Source organism: Mauremys mutica, chromosome 4 (assembly GCF_020497125.1).
Source record: "Mauremys mutica isolate MM-2020 ecotype Southern chromosome 4, ASM2049712v1, whole genome shotgun sequence".
In the NCBI taxonomy this organism is placed as follows: Eukaryota; Metazoa; Chordata; order Testudines; family Geoemydidae; genus Mauremys; species Mauremys mutica.
The window spans coordinates 154,338,600-154,355,658 of record NC_059075.1 but is presented as its reverse complement, the minus strand read 5'-3'; the positions used below and the strand labels follow the sequence as shown (position 1 = coordinate 154,355,658).

At 55.4% G+C, this 17,059-nt stretch overlaps 1 pseudogene; it reads right to left on the bottom strand.

Moving 5' to 3' along the window:
- Window positions 1–7,008: 7,008 nt before the first annotated feature.
- LOC123370517 lies at window positions 7,009–11,875 on the bottom strand (annotated as a pseudogene).
- Window positions 11,876–17,059: the final 5,184 nt, after the last annotated feature.

The following is a 17,059-nucleotide window of genomic DNA, read 5'->3' as shown; positions in this document are numbered from 1 at the left end:
TCGGAACCCTAACCTTAGCTCCTAGTGCCCTACCCTTGGAAACCCTAACCCTAGGGCCGGAAGCCCTACCCATAGGAAGCCTAACCCTAGCTCCATGTGCCCTACCCTTAGGAACCCTAACACTAGCTCTAAGTACCCTACCCTTAGAAACCCTAACCCTAGGGCAGGAAGCCCTACCCATAGGAACCCTAACCCTAGCTCCATGTGCCCTACCCATAGGAACCCTAACCCTAGCTCTAAGTGCCCTACCCTTAGGAACCCTAACCCTAGGGCGGGAAGGCCTACCCATAGGAATCCTAACCCTAGCTCCAAGTACCCTACCCTTAGCAACCCTAACCCTAGGGCGGGAAGCCCTACCCATAGGAACCCTAACCATGGCTCCAATTGCCCTACCCATAGGAACCCAAACCATAGGGCGGGGTGCCCTACCCATCAGAACCCTAACCTTAGCTCCTAGTGCCCTACCCTTGGAAACCCTAACCCTAGGGCCGGAAGCCCTACCCATAGGAAGCCTAACCCTAGCTCCATGTGCCCTACCCTTAGGAACCCTAACCCTAGCTCCAAGTGCCCTGCCCTTAAGAACCGTAAACCTAGCTCCAAGTGCCCTACCCTTAGGAACCCTAACCCTAGGGCGGGAAGCCCTACCCATAGGAACCCTAACCCTAGCTCCAAGTGCCCTACCCTTAGCAACCGTAACCCTAGGGCGGGAAGCCCTACCCACAGGAACCCTAACCCTAGCTCCAAGTGCCCTACCCTTAGCAACCCTAACCCTAGGGCGGGAAGGCCTACTCATAGGAACCCTAACCGTAGCCCCAAGTGCCCTACCCATAGCCCTGGAGCGGGAAGCCATACCCATAGCAACCCCAACCCTAGCTCCAAGTGCCCTACCGTTAGGAACCCTAACCCTAGGGCGGGAAGCCCTACACTTAGGAATCCTAACCCTAGCTCCAAGTGCCCTATCCTTAGGAACCCTAACCCTAGGGTGGGAAGCCCTACCCATAGGAACCCTAACCCTAGCTCCAAGTGCCCTACCCTTAGCAACCCTAACCCTAGGGCGGGAAGGCATACCCAAAGGAACCCTAAAAATGGCTCCAATTGCCCTACCCATAGGAACCCAAACCATAGGGCGGGATGCCCTACCCATAGGAACCCTAACCCTAGCTCCAAGTGCCCTACCCTTAGGAACCCTAACCCTAGGGTAGGAAGCCCTACCCATTGGAACCCAAACCCTAGGGTGGGGTGCCCTACCCATAGGAACCCTCACCCTATGGTGGGGTGCCCTACCCATAGGAACCCTAACCCTAGCTCCAAGTGCCCTACCCCTAGGAACCCTAACCCTAGCTCTAAGTGCCCTATCTATAGGAACACTAACCCTATGGCGGGGCGCCCTACCCATCGGAACCCTAACCTTAGCTCCTAGTGCCCTACCCTTGGAAACCCTAACCCTAGGGCCGGAAGCCCTACCCATAGGAAGCCTAACCCTAGCTCCATGTGCCCTACCCTTAGGAACCCTAACACTAGCTCTAAGTGCCCTACCCTTAGGAACCCTAACCCTAGGGCGGGAAGGCCTACCCATAGGAATCCTAACCCTAGCTCCAAGTGCCCTACCCTTAGCAACCCTAACCCTAGGGCGGGAAGCCCTACCCATAGGAACCCTAACCATGGCTCCAATTGCCCTACCCATAGGAACCCAAACCATAGGGCGGGGTGCCCTACCCATCGGAACCCTAACCTTAGCTCCTAGTGCCCTACCCTTGGAAACCCTAACCCTAGGGCCGGAAGCCCTACCCATAGGAAGCCTAACCCTAGCTCCATGTGCCCTACCCTTAGGAACCCTAACCCTAGCTCCAAGTGCCCTGCCCTTAAGAACCGTAAACCTAGCTCCAAGTGCCCTACCCTTAGGAACCCTAACCCTAGGGCGGGAAGCCCTACCCATAGGAACCCTAACCCTAGCTCCAAGTGCCCTACACTTAGGAACCCTAACCCTAGGGCGGGAAGCCCTACCTATAGGAACACTAACCCTAGCTCCAAGTGCCCTACACTTAGGAACCCTAATCTTAGCTCCAAGTGCCCTACCCTTAGGAACCTGAACCCTAGGGCGAGAAGCCCTACCCATAGGAACCCTAACCGTAGCTCCAAGTGCCCTACCCATAGGAACCCTAACCCTAGCTCCAAGTGCCCTACCATTATGAACCCGTTGGCTGAGTTGGTTGCTTGTCACTGGCAAAGCATTGTAAGAGAGAGCCCAGGTTGTAGAGTTTAGGGGGCACAGCAGTGCCCCAGTTCGAGTTTCAACACTGGGGATCCAGCCATAGGGAGCATATCAGAGGCATGGGGAATAAATTGGGGAGGGGCCAGGAGAATTCAGAGTCACACCATCTTGGAGGAGGGGCCCAGGAACAGAGAACACCTTGCCCTCCTGGGGCAGAGGTGCGGGGGCAGCTCTGGAAGCAGAGTCCCACCCTGCCTGGGAGCACAGAGCCCCACCACCAGGACTGGAGTGGGAGGGAGGGGGCCCCAGGGATGAGACAGCCATGCCCTTCAAGTGAAGGGGAGGGGCTTGGAAGTGCAGAGAGATGCCCCCAGGCATTGAGGAGCCTCTGGGAAGAGCCCTGGAAGAGTCGAGCAGCACCAGGGCATGAGAATCATGCTCCCATGAGGGTATCACACGGCCACACTTCTTCAGTAAGGGGATGGGGCTTGGCACCACACAAAGCCACATCTCATGGGGTTCAGGAAGGGGATGGGTTTAGGCGGGCAGCCGAGGGTGTGTGTGTAAGAATGAGTCTGCCCATTTCAGGGAAAGAGGCCACCGCAGGTCCGGCCCCCAGCACAGGACTCCTGGGTTCTGGCCTCTGCTTTGAGAGGGGAGTGGGGTCTAGTGAGCTAGAATAGGGGGTGTGGGAGCCAGGGCTCCTGGGTTCTCTCCAATCTCTGGGAAGGAAGGAATCACACTAGCCCCCCGACTACAAAAAGAGAGAGAATATAAAAGGCCCTGGCAGCCTCTCCATTTGGTCTTCAGCTGGCTTACAGATGGCTTCTCCACCCCCAAGAAATGCCTGAAAGAAACTGGAACACAGGACAGTAACTATGGGGGTGTGAGTGGTTGCTGGACCCAGACTAGGAAGGAGTCCAGTCTGTGAAAGAAGCTTATTGGAACATTTCTAAGGGTGAGATTTATCTGTATGCAGCTTCTTAATGTATTAGGCGGAGACTTGCATGTTTTTGTTTCATTTTGCTTGGTAACTTATTTTGTTCTGTCTGTTATTACTTGGAACCACTTAAATCCTACTTTTTATAGTGAATAAAATCACTTTATCTTATTAATTAACCCAGAGTAATTAATTAATACCTGGGGCAACAAACAGCTGTGTATATCTCTCTATCAGTGTAATAGAGGGCAGACAATTTATGAGTTTACCCTGTATAAGCTTTATACAGAGAAAAACTAATATATTTAGGGTTTGGATCCCACTGGGAGCTGGGTGTCTGGGTGCTAGAGACAGGAGCACTTCTTAAGCCATTTTCTGTTAAGTCTCCAGCTTTGGGGAACGTGGTTCAGAAAATGGGTCTGTTTTGGAGCAGACTGGCGTGTCTTGGGTTAGATCGGGCCCCTGGTTTCCATCTTGTCTCTGAGCAGGGAGTGGGGTTCAGTGGTTGGGGGGTGGTGGTCTGGGAGTCAGGACTCCTGCGTTCTATCCCCAACTCCAGGAGGAGCCTGGGAGCCCAGAGATTCTCCACCTGCCATTCACTCACTGGTTGGGGGTGACTGTCCCGGGGCTGGCAGGGCCGGTGAGAAAGGTCCAGACTTGGATGGAGACGCAGCGCTGACTGGAGCGGCAGGAGTGGCACGGAGCTCTGGGGTCTCCCCCCACGCCCTCGTCACTGACGTCACAGGCGCTCACACCCTGCCCCAGCGCCGAGCAGCTGCAGCGCGGGGCCGGGAGAAGCTTGTGGTCAGAACAGCTATTTCTGCCTCTAGAAACGGAGACGAGCGTCTCTAGTGCTGCCTGACGCTACGGCTTGAGTCACAGGGGCTACATGTGCCAGGCAGGGGGGGCCATGACTCTAGGGGAGGGGCTACGGGAATCCGGTCCCCGTTCTGCCACGTCCCCCAGGCCCCCTTTTCTCCTGGCCTCTGCTCCATGATTCCACCCGACTGCTTCCCAGCTCTGGGATGGGCTACGTCCCAGCTCCGAACCGGTCTGAGCCGCGTGGCTCCCAGTTTCCCGACCTGGGCTCCGTGACCGTAGCATTCGGCCTCAGTTTGCACCTCCCTCGGAGCAGAGGTAGCTTACAGGTGGGACCATGCTGCACCGGGATCGCCTGCTCCCAGCCCCATCCTGGCCCAGCCTTTGTGGCTCCCCATTTCCCGATCTGGGCTCTGGGATGAATTATTGCGCACACCCCACACCCCCTCCACCACAACTGGCCTGCGGTTCTATGAGGAGAGCAACACTACGAGACACCTGTGTTGGCCCCTGTCTGTGTCACCATGTCCTTATCTCCCCACTCCTTCATTTCGGCTCCATCACCTGCCATGGGGCTCCCACTTGTGCCCATCCCTCTCTCCTTCCCAGGGCGCTGCAGGAACTAGCTGATTCATGCTCTGCCTCTCCTAGCCCCAGGGCCCTGGGATACAGAGAAGGGCTGGGGCCACAGGGCAGCAGGATGGACGTAGGACGTGCCAGCTAGAGCCATGCACTCTGCAGGGGTTTGCTCTGTGGTGGCGCGGAAGGAGGCTATGAAAAGATCCTCTCCAGTCCACCATGTGTCACAAGTACATTCCCACCGGCTCTCCGGAGCTGCCCCATCCCTCAGCCTTTGCACCAGGATCCCAGCCCCTATTCCAGGGGCAGGTCAGGAGCTCAGCCCCCAGCTAACACCTGCCATGCTCTGTCACAACTGACCTGCAAGATGCATTTTAGCTGATCAAGTGTTTGGGGGCTGCACGAGTCCAGGCTGCCACCTGCTGGAGGGAATCGGAGCTGCACCATTAGAGGATTCCCCAGCCTCCGGAGCCAGCCATGTCGTGGGGCCAGATCAGAACCAGCTCATCCTAAAGGGGAATGGCCCCATGTCTCATTCCCCAGCCTCCTGAGCCAGCCAATCCCCGTGCTCTAAGGCCATCTCAGAGCTGAATTCCCCTTAGAGGTAAAATTCCTCCTATCCCCTCCTGGATCCCTTGGCAATAGCAGTGTCTTGCAAATATCAGCTGTGGGATATTAGTGCGCCCCTAAAAACACTGCCCATCTCCCTGTATCTCTTTCCCACCCACCCCTCTCTGTCCCCGACAGAAACCATTCATCCATTTGACTGGATTTAGCCACATTACACTGGATTCCCATTGCAGTAAATTCATCCAGCTATCTCCCCGTCTTGCCATGCCTCGCTACCCTCCAGCCCAGAGCTCCCTCTAGTGTTCCCAAGCGTGTACTGCAGCCGCTCATTTCTACTCTACAGCTGGTTCCAGCCCACTGAGGTTGGAAAAACGACAAGGCTTTCTGCTGAGAAATTTGCTTTCATAAATGTTTATTAAAGCAGGGAGATACACTTGCAAGCATTCAGAGATCTGGAATCCTACCAGAAGCAATTTATTTTGCCAAGGAGCTCCAAAGCTGCATGGTAATTTTCCAGGCAGGAGATATTTAACTTGAAATCAGTAGGGTTCAGAGTTAACAACTGTCATTCACCAGTTAACTACAGAATGGGACTTTTTATCTAGGATCCTACAGATGCAGAGAGGGGTGAACCAGGAAGATGTTATAACCCCAAATTAGGGGAATATACCCTTCCCAATGTGACCACAATGCAGTGCCCTCTCCCTGAACTTGCTGACTATGGGAATCAACAGCCCTGTGGCATGACTTTCTTGGTTTAACTCTGATTCCTACCCATGGCAAAGGATATATCAGTATCACTACTGATCTTCTGAGGAGGGAACATCCAGCTGGATGGTGGGCGGGGCCTGGACATTCAGGATGAGATAATTAACCCCAAAGCTCCTGAGGAATTGTGGAAAGCAAGAGAAATGACAGAAAGGGAACCGCTCTGTAATGAATCCTCCCTCCAAGAGCCCAGCCCATCTGCTGGGTGTTTAGAACCATGTCCATCCCTTGGGTTTCTGCAGAGGGTTAATCCCTGATGCCACAATAAGACAGGGGCTGAGCTTTACTCCTGATGATCTCTTTTCAGCTGGATGCACTAGACAGGTAATTACAGTGGGTGGATGGATACGTGGGGTGGCGGATTAGTTGCACTGCCAGCACATATTGGTTGACTGGATGTACTTAACATTCATTGGTTGGTTGGTTGCACTGGCTACACATGTTGGTTGGATGTACCTAAGACGTTAGTTGGGTGGATACACCAGATCCACTAAGTACATACAGTGATTGGCTGGCTGGACAGATACATTGAATGCATTGGTTGAATTGGTTGGAAGGTTGACTGGATACATTTGTTGGTTGTCTGGTTACATTGGACAGTCTAAACACATTCCTTGGTCGGTTGGGTGGCTGGCTCACTTTTTACATTGGATGGGCTAGATAAAATGTATTGGTTGTTTGGATGGACTGGATACACTCATTGGTTGGTGGTTTGCTGGCTGAATATGTTGGATAAAATAAATGCAACAATTGATTGGTTGGTGGTTGATTGGTTGGTTGGCGGGTGGTTGGCTGCATGTGGGGCCCGGATAAGTTGGATACAGTAGGTACATATTTTGGTTTATTGTTTGGATGGATACGTTGCATGACCGGAATCATTGGACACACTGGTTTGATGGATCTGGAATGGGCGGTTTGTGGTGGGATTTTTTCCCAGAGGGAGCTGTGAGGATGATGGTCCCACAGGAGCAGACAGTCACTTGTGGCTTAGGAGACACCGATTCCCGAGCAGGAGTGACAGCATGAAGCTCAGTAGCGTCAGCAGAGCAGGAACTAGGAAATGCTCTGGGGGACAGGGAGTGCTATTGATGAACGCACACCCATGCCCTTTCTAAGGGGCTCACCAGAAGGCGGCCGCCTCTTTCCCCTTGGCTGTGCTCTGCTGCGGTGGCTGGGAGACATAGTCGAAGCAGCTCCGGCCCCCGAGGTGGGGCCCACAGCGCAGGCTGTACTGGAACCAGATGCGGCCATGGTTGAGGTAAAAATTCTTCTGGTGGGGCCCCCCAGCCTCCAGCAGGATGTCGTTGCTTCCCAGCAATTCATCCTTCAACGGGTCTTTGTCCCAGACCTGGACACGGATCTTGCTGGCGCTGGTGAGGTGGACGGTACCGAAGTCGAAGTCGACGTTCCAGACGGGATTGTTGTTGTCCCGGATGGTGTTGGTCTGCTCCTTCTGTCCCTGAAAGAAGACCTTGACAAATGCATCCGTAGCGGTAAAGAAGTCCCCCCTCAGGCCACTGGCCTTCTTCACTGTCACCATCAGCTTCCCCAGGCCGCGCTCCCGCGAGCAGCACATGGTGTTGGTCATGGTACCCCCGGGGCAGACGCAGGAGCAGGGGTCGTGCGCGCTGCGTTGAGTCCCCGGGGGGCAGCTTCGGGTGCAATTCCTCACCAGGGCCCTCTCACGGATGTACTCACTGACTGCCCGCTTCAGCGCCTCCCGCTTTGGGTCGTCCTGCTCCACCAGGATGTGGATGGGTTGCAGCGAATAGGACACCAGGCCGGGGCTGGCTTTGAGGCTCTCAATCCAGGCCGAAAAGACCTTGGCATCACTCCCAGAGAACAGCACGTCAGTCGTGCTCTCTCCTCCCTCCACCTCCACGTGGCGCTCCCGATACGTCTCATGGAAGCTCCCCCGGACCTTCCCCTTCTTCTTCTCCTCCTCGCACTTGCTGTACCCACCCTTCACAGAGCCCACTCCGATACTCACACCCGCCTCCACGCTCAAGCAGTCCTTGATCTCGTCATCACTCAAGCTGCTCATTGCTGCTTCGCAGACCCTCACGGCCGTCACGTCCCGCGCCCGGCCCCCGAGCTGCAGCTGGGACATGTAGTGGGTGCCGTAGTTGCTGATTAGCTGCTGGTACTCCACCTTCGATTTGCTGTCGTACTGGTCCGGGAGGTTCTTCAGTGCCAGAGTGAAATGGCTGGTGAGCGGGGGCGTCTCGCTGACCCGGAACCTGGTCAGAGACACAAGGTGAGGAGTGAGCATGGCCTGGTGACTCAGCTGAGATCATTAGTTGTGCACACTAAGGCCCTAACCAACCCACAAGCACCGATCTAAGCAGGTGGCTCCTACTCAAAGCAGCCATCTAGTCAGCTGAACCTCACAACCTGCTGGGGATACTGCCAGCTGCTTGATAGTTCTGACAGACATTCCCCACTCTGGCCACGGCATGTCACCGGGCTGTCCTGACTCACAGGACAAGAACATCCCTCATAGCTGTCCAGCTCCAGGTGGGAGCCGGCGCTTTCTAGAGCAGAAAGGCTCCATGTCCCATTCCCTGCTCCCTTCCTAGCCAGCTAGTCCCCCAGCCGGGGACCAGATTGAAGCCGGCGTTCCCTAGACAGGAAAGACTCTTTCCCTGCCTCCCCCGAGCCTGCCAGTCCCCCCGTTCTTGGCCTGGACCAGAACCCAGCACCCCCTAGAGGGGAAGGGCCCTGTATCACTGTGTGGCGTTGATGTGATCCCAATTCCAGATCAGCCCTCCTGACCCAGGCGGGCTCTTACGTGTAATAGCCGCAGGACACCTCATGGCTCACGAAGCTGTATTTGTCCATCCGCGTGTGGTCTACCATGAAACTGGCCAGTTTGGAATGCGATCCGGCCAGCGCCACCTGGACATTAACTTTGGGCTTCACAGGCACGTCCAGCCCCACCTTCCAGTCGTTCTGCACTGCGGACGCTGCCGACTCCATCATGCCCATCGCCGACTGCTGCACTGAGCTGCTCAGCTTCCGGTGACACAAGACACGGACCCTCCAGTCCACCGCAGCCAGTGGCAGCCTCTGCCTCTGCCATCCCTGCAGTCGGTTCCGGCACAGGGTGCAGGTGCCGTCCTCGTGCTGCCAGAGGCTGCTGTCGACCAGATAGGCCCCCTTCCTGGCCATTGTGGTCACATCGATGCCCTCCCCAGCCAGGCTGTGCCCGGGCACAAAGGCCGTGTGCTTCTCACATTCATTTTCCGTGCTTGTGTGACAATGGGAGGAGGCCCCAGGGAAGATGAAGAGGAGGAGCGGGATGAAGGCACCAAATCTGGGCATGGCTAATATCATGAGTTCCCCAACCCAGGAGGAGCCTTCGGCCTCTGAAGCCCCCTAGAGGGAGAGACACAGAGAGATCCAGAATTAGTGACAATGCAGTGGCAGGCAGTGCCACAGGTTATCTCTATTCTAGAGACAGAGACATCCACCTATCACCCACGACATCAGCCATGTTCTATAAGACACCTAAGAAAACTCTGGGCTCTAGGAAACCTGGAGGCATTACACAAATGATGTGATGCCTCATTTGCATGTTTGACTACAGAGTATCCAATTTACATCAATTCATTTTCCTCCTTGTTTTCTAGGTGTTGTAATACCAGCACTGACTACGAGGACAAGGTATAGATTCACATGCCCACTCTACGGCTTGCAATATAATAATGGGTCATTGCAATTCCCCAATGGGGCCACTACAGGGCGGTGCCATGTGGACAGAGTCCGTGGCTTGTAATTAGTGAGCCAATTCAGTGACTGGGTGTGGCCATTAGGGGGGCAGTGCGAAGCCACACACAATCCGTGGCTTGCGAGTGGCGGCTTTCATAGCCAGCGAGAGTGGCGGGAGCTTGGGCCACCCTCGGCGTGACTTGCCCCGCCGAGGAAACTGCCGGGGCTCCCTTGTGGCCACGCCGAGTGGTAGATTTGGTCATGTTTATCCACTGACGGAGGGTCATTTTCTGGGGTTTCTCCTGGTCAGCATCAGCCCCAGCATCTGGCGCTGCCACCTTTACCCTGCGGCTGTTAGGGAAAGAAGGCAGGACATGCTACCACCCTGGATCAGGCCCATGGGCCCATCAAGCCCGGTATCCTGCCCCCTCCTTGCCGCCCAAGAATAGACCCATGGGCCCATCTCCTCTGGTAGCCTGTCCCCTTCCTTCCACCTCAGATGCTTTGACCACCTCACCCGTCTCTGTGCGTCCCTCCCCGTACTAACCACAAGGGGTGCTGTGTTAAATGTAAATTTGAACTGTGTTGCACTTGGGTTGGAGCTGTAGAGCAATTCTGGCTGTGGGGCAGGAAAGGGTGAGAACTCTGCATCCTGTCGTGGTAGGAGGCTCGGTCTGGGAGAGAACAGTAAATGTTTGAACTCACCCCAGCAGAACTTGAATATTGACTGCTGGGTTCTGCCCAGCCCCCGGCTCCCTGCAAGCCGAGCCTTGGGGTTCCCTCCCCCCGATCCACTCTGCCGGTGCTCCTCAATCCCCACCTGCTGCCCCACTGCTTTGTTGCCAATAGAAACTCAAATTGCAAGATGCCCCTGATATAAAAGGTATCAACTATGTAAATTAACTATCAAAAGCTGAGAAGCACCGTGGTGTAGTGGATAGAGCACTGGTTTGGGAGTCAGGACTCCTGGGTTCTATTGTCGCTCTGGCAGGGGAGTGGGGTGAAGCGGGTTAGAGGATGGGGGACAGGGAGTCAGGACTCCTGGGTTCTATTGTCGCTCTGGCAGGGGAGTGGAGTGAAGCGGGTTAGAGGATGAGGGGCAGGGAGTCAGGACTCCTGGGTTCTATTGTTGCTATGGGAGGGGAATGGGATCCAGGCAGTTAGAGCAGGATAGACTGGGGACTAGGATCTTGGTTGAGGTCTGTGTAGAGCCAGGTGTGACAGGGGCCCAATCTCAATGGGTGGGTCCGTGCAGTACCCTGCATTATGGGGCCCCCCAATATCAGTTGGGATGGTTTTGTGCAGCACCCAGTGCGAAGGGGCCCTGATCTCAGTTTTGGTCTGTGCAGTGCCCGGCGCGATGGGGCCCTGATCTCGGTCGGGGTCTGTGCAGCGCCCGGCACGATGGGGCCCTGATCTCGGTCGGGGTCGGTGCAGCGCCCGGCGCGATGGGGTCCCTGATCTCGGTCGGGGTCTGTGCAGAGCCTGGCACGATGGGGCCCTGATCTCGGTCGGGGTCCGTGCAGCGCCCAGCGCGATGGGGCCCTGATCTCGGTCAGGGTCAGTGCAGCGCCCGGCGCGATGGGGCCCTGATCTCGGTCGGGGTCCGTGCAGCACCCGGCGCGATGGGGTCCCTGATCTCGGTCGGGGTCTGTGCAGCGCCCGGCGCGATGGGTCCCTGATCTCGGTCGGGGTCCGTGCAGCGCCTGGCGCGATGGGGCCCTGATCTCGGTCGGGGTCCGTGCAGTGCCCGGCGCGATGGGGCCCTGATCTCGGTCGGGGTCCGTGCAGCGCCCGGTGCGATGGGTCCCTGATCTCGGTCGGGGTCCGTGCGGCGCCCGGCGCGATGGGGCCCTGATCTCGGTCGGGGTCTGTGCAGCGCCCGGTGCGATGGGTCCCTGATCTCGGTCGGGGTCCATGCGGCGCCCGGCGCGATGGGGCCCTGATCTCGGTCGGGGTCGGTGCAGCGCCCGGCGCGATGGGGCCCTGATCTCGGTCGGGGTCTGTGCAGCACCCAGCACGATGGGGCCCTGATCTCAGCTGGGGTCTGAGCAGCCCACCCATCACTCACCTGCCTCAGGAACTGGGCTGAGGAATATTTCGGCTCCGGGGCCTGTCGGAGTCCCGGGCTGGGCTGTGTCTCTGCTGGGAGAGACGTGCTTTGAAGGTGGATCACAGCACCACAAAAGGTCTCCTGCGTTCTCAGTGTCTCAGCCGTCACCACGCTCCCCCCAGCGCCGAGCTCCTGCCCCCTTTACACCCCCAGCCACAGCCATTGGGCAGGAAGCTGTGGCCAGCAATTGTTCCACCCCCGAGCTGGATCAAACGCGCCTCCCGTGGGTCTCGACCCAGAGTATGAGGAGCTAGAGAGGCTGCAAAGTAAACCCCAGTGAGACAAACCCAGCACTGCCTGCCCGGGAGAGCGCCCCCTATTGAGCCCTGAGCCTGCAGCAGAGAACCCCCTAGTGCCACACTGGGGCCAGCACTGCCTGCCCGGGGAGAGTGCCCCCTGCTGATCCCATGCTGCTCCCTGCAGCACAGCGCCCCCTAGTGCCACACTGGGGCATTGGGACCAGCACTGCCTGCCCGGGGAGAGCGCCCCCTGCTGATCCCATGCTGCTCCCTGCAGCACAGCGCCCCCAATGCCACACTGGGGCCACCACTGAGCGCCTCCGGACCCCACCGTAAATGCAGAGAAACCCCTCCAATGCCAGTGGAATCAGGCCAGGGTTCTGATCCCTGGGTAAATCCAGAGCAAGCCCAAGGCCCTGGCCCTGTGGGGCAGGCTGGGGGGGAGGTGGGGAAATTGGGCACTGAGGGGGGGAGGATGACCCTGGGCTGCTGTAGAGCAGGTTTGAGGTTTCCTCCTCTCTCTCTGTTACCCCACGTTGTGTTCTACCCAAGCTTTCATGCCCTGGGACTCCAACCCCAGGCTCCCACAGCCCCCAGAGCAGCCCCTGTGCTGACACCATCAGGGGATTCGGTTCACTCCTGCACCCCCTGCTGGTAGGACCCCTACCCCTCTGCATCCATATTATTTTTCTAGGGGTCACTCCCACTCCCTGCACCCCTCATTATTCTGCCAGGGGTCACCCCCACTCCCTGCATGCCCCTTCATTCTACCAGGAGCCCTCCTCACTCCATCCCAGCGTGCCCCCCATCCGCTTTTCTATCTCCTACAAGCTGGGGGTGGGGGTGTGACACTCTGTACCTCAAAATAACACTCAGGAACCAACATATTCAACATTGTGATAGGACAATGAAATGTTTTGTGCCATACACACCTTGTGCGGTATCATTTCAGAAGTCTTGTTTTGTTGAACATTAATAACCTGTTGAATGATGCGTGCTATCGTAGGTGAAGTTACCAAGCACTGAACTATGTTTGCTTCTGAAATATGGGGTAAGTGAGAAATGCCCAGAGCCAGTGTTTCAGTGACAACAAAGGAGCAAGAAACAAGACACATAGAATCACAGAATCTCAGGGTTGGAAGGGACCTCAGGAGGTATCTAGTCCAACCCCCTGCTCAAAGCAGGACCAATTCCCAACTAAATCATCCCAGCCAGGGCTTTGTCAAGCCTGACCTTAAAAACCTCTAAGGAAGGTGATTCCACCACCTCCCTAGGTAACCCATTCCAGTGCTTCACCACCCTACTAGTGAAAAAGTTTTTCCTAATGTCCAACCTAAACCTCCCCCTCTGCAACTTGAGACCATTACTCCTTGTTCTGTCATCTTCTACCACTGAGAACTGTCTAGATCCATCCTCTTTGGAACCCCCTTTCAGGTAGTTGAAAGCAGCTATCAAATCCTCCCTCATTCTTCTCTTCTGCAGGCTAAACAATCTCAGTTCCCTCAGCCTCTCCTCATAAGTCATGTGCTCCAGCCCCCTAATCATTTTTGTTGCCCTCCGCTGGACTCTCTCCAATTTATCCACATCCTTCTTGTAGTGTGGGGCCCAAAACTGGACACAGTACTCCAAATGAGGCCTCACCAGTGCTGAATAGAGGGGAATGATCACGTCCCTCGATCTGCTGGAAATGCCCCTACTTATACAACCCAAAATGCCATTAGCCTTCTTGGCAACAAGGGCACACTGTTGACTCATATTCAGCTTTTCGTCCACTGTAACCCCTAGGTCCTTTTCTGCAGAACTGCTGCCCAGCCATTCGGGCAGCAGTTACATTTACATCAGGATGGGCTGGACACATGTTGATGTCCGAACAAGAGGAATCCAGACTCCCAGTGACATCACCACTTGGCCTCTCTCCTCCCGCATCTCGACATCGTTGGGAAGACAAAGACTTTGAACTGGGGAGCCTGGTCCCAGGCTGAGAAGGGAATCCAGCCTGTGCCTAGGGAACTGTCAACAGCCTGGAACACCCAGAGGGGTGAGAAAAGTTCTTGGATTCAAATCTTCTAAGTTTAACAGACCGAGCAATTTAGACGGCGATTCTATTTTTATTTCTTGTGTAACCAACTTTGACCTCTGTGTCTAACACTTCTAATCACCTGAAATCTCTTTCTGTAGTTAATAACCTGACTTCAATGTTTTATCCTTACCAGTGATTTACCGAGAGGGCTTGGGGAATCGTTTCAGGCTACAACGGCTGGTGCATGTCCACTTTCTTTGTCAAAGTGGCAAACTAATTAATGAGCTTGCACTGTTCAAGAGAAGGTCTTGAGCCATGTAAAATGGTACATTTCTGGGGTGCCAGGCTGGGGTGATTTGCTGGTGTCTGTCTCTGTATAATTGAAGCATTCAAGCAGTTTAGCTGGGTTTCTGCCTGCCTGTTGTTGGCAGCGTGACCTCAGCCCCTGGAGAGGCTGGTTGCTTGTCACCGGCAAAGCATTGTAAGAGAGAGCCCGGGTTGGTGCCCCAATTCGAGTTTCTACCCTGGGGATCCAGTCACAGGGGGCAGTACAGAGACATGGGGAATAAATTGGGGAGGGGCCAGGAGAATTCAGAGTCACGCCCCTTGGAGGAGGGGCCCAGGGGCAGCCCTCTTGGGGAGAGGGGGCGGCTATGGAAGTAGAGTCCCACCGTCCCTGGGAGCACAGACCCACACACCCAGGACTGGAGTTGGATGGAAGGGGCCCCAGGGATGAGAGAGCCTTCAAGTCTAAGTATATGACCCCAGGAGGGGAGGAGCCTCTGGGAAGAGCCCCAGAAGGGTCGAGCTGCACCAGGGCACGAGAATCATGCTCCCGTGAGGGTATCACACGGCCATGCTCCTTCTACAAGGGGGTGGGGCATGGGATCATTCCGCCACATCCCATGGGGTTCAGGAAGGGGAGGGGCTTAGGCAGGCAGCTGACGGGGGTGGGTGAGTGTGAGTCTGCCCATTTCAGGGAAAGAGGCCACCCCAGGTCCAGCCCCCAGAACAGGACTCCTACTTTCTGGCCCCTGCTATGAGAGGAGAGTGGGACAGAGTAGCAGGGTTGGAAGCCAGGACTCCTGGGTTCTCTCCAGTCTCTGGGAGGGGAGGAATCACACAAGCCCCCAGGCTACAAAAAGAGGTGTTTATTTCATATTCTTTTCAAGCATCAGCCCAAGCCCGGTTTACAAAGAAACTTAGGACGGTCGTTACCGTGAGCTTCCTTTAACTGTTAAGTCGAAACCCAAAGCCCAACAATCCCTTCCAGCCCCCTTGCACCCCCACGCCACTGCGCAGCAGGGAATCAATGAATTGCTCTCAGAGACTGCTCCAATTCCCTCCAGCAGGGGGCAGTGCCACCTCCCCACATCCTTATGTGCATGAGGACAGTGTATCACCAGTCAGACATGCTCGATGGGGCGGGGCCTGGGACGTGAGGTGTCTGGGGAGGGTGGAGCCTGTACAGCCACACCCCCAGGGAGGGAGGGGCATTGAGCCATGTGCTGTTCTCCTTTCATAATCTCCACCAGCCTCCTACCCGTCCCGGGGAGCAGAGGGACAAGAGAAGAGCAGGAGAAAGGAGTCCAGGAGAGCTGGCTGTAGTTTAAAGACTCCTTATTGAGGTTGCAGGAACAAACCATCCCGACGTGTAGAAAGAACAGTAAATAGGGCAGGCGACCAGCTTGGCTTAACTGTGAAACCCTTGCTGATTTTCAACACAAAAAAGAAGCTTACAAGAAGTGGGAGCTTGGACAAATGACCAGGGAGGAGTATAAAAATATCGCTCAGGCGAACAGGAGTGAAACCAGGAAGGCCAAATCACACTTGGAGTTGCAGCTAGCAAGGGATGTTAAGGGTAACAAGAAGGGTTGATTCAGGTATGTTAGGAACAAGAAGAAGGTCAAGGAGAGTGTCGGCCCCTTACTGAATGAGGGAGGCAACCTGGTGACAGAGGATGTGGAAAAAGCTAATGGACTCAATGATTTTTTTCGCCCCTTCTTCACGAACAAGGTCAGCTCCCAGATGGCTGCACTGGGCAGCACAGCATGGGGAAGAGGTGACCAGCCCTCTGTGGAGAAAGAAGTGGTTCGGGACGATTTAGAAACAGGGCCGCCCGGTGTTAATGTGACCATCACTTATTTGCACCGTGGTGTCTAAGAAGTGGACCTCTCGTGTAGATTGGTCCAGGCTGAGATTGATGGTGGGGTGGAAGCTGTTGAAATCGTGGTGGAATTTTTCCAGATCTTGACCCACATTAACACCACCCTATACCGAAAACCTACTGACCGCTATGCCTACCTTCATGCCTCCAGCTTCCATCCCGGGCACACCACAAGATCCACTTTCTACAGCCAAGCACTGAGGTACAACCGCATCTGCTCTAACCCCTCAGACAGAGACGAACACCTACAAAATCTCCACCAAGCATTCTCAAAACTACAGTACCCGCACGAGGAAATAAGGAAACAGATCAACAGAGCCAGATGTGTACCCAGAAGCCTCCTACTGCAAGACAAACCCAAGAAAGAAACCAACAGGACTCCACTGGCCATCACATACAGTCCCCAGCTAAAACCGCTCCAAGGCATCATCAGGGATCTACAACCCATCCTGGACAATGATCCCACACTTTCACAGGCCTTGGGTGGCAGGCCAGTCCTCGCCCACAGACAACCTGCCAACCTGAAGCATATTCTCACCAGTAACTGCACACCGCACCATAGTAACTCTAGCTCAGGAACCAATCCATGCAACAAACCTCGATGCCAACTCTGCCCACATATCTACACCAGCAACACCATCACAGGACCTAACCAGCTCAGCCACACCATCACCAGTTCATTCACCTGCACGTCCACCAATGTAATATACGCCATCATATGCCAGCAATGCCCCTCTGCTACGTACATTGGCCAAACTGGACAGTCTCTACGGAAAAGGATAAATGGACACAAATCAGATATTAGGAATGGCAATATACAAAAACCTGTAGGAGAACACTTCAACCTCCCTGGCCACACAATAGCAGATCTTAAGGTGGCCATCCTGCAGCAAAAAAACTTCAGGACCAGACTTCAAAGAG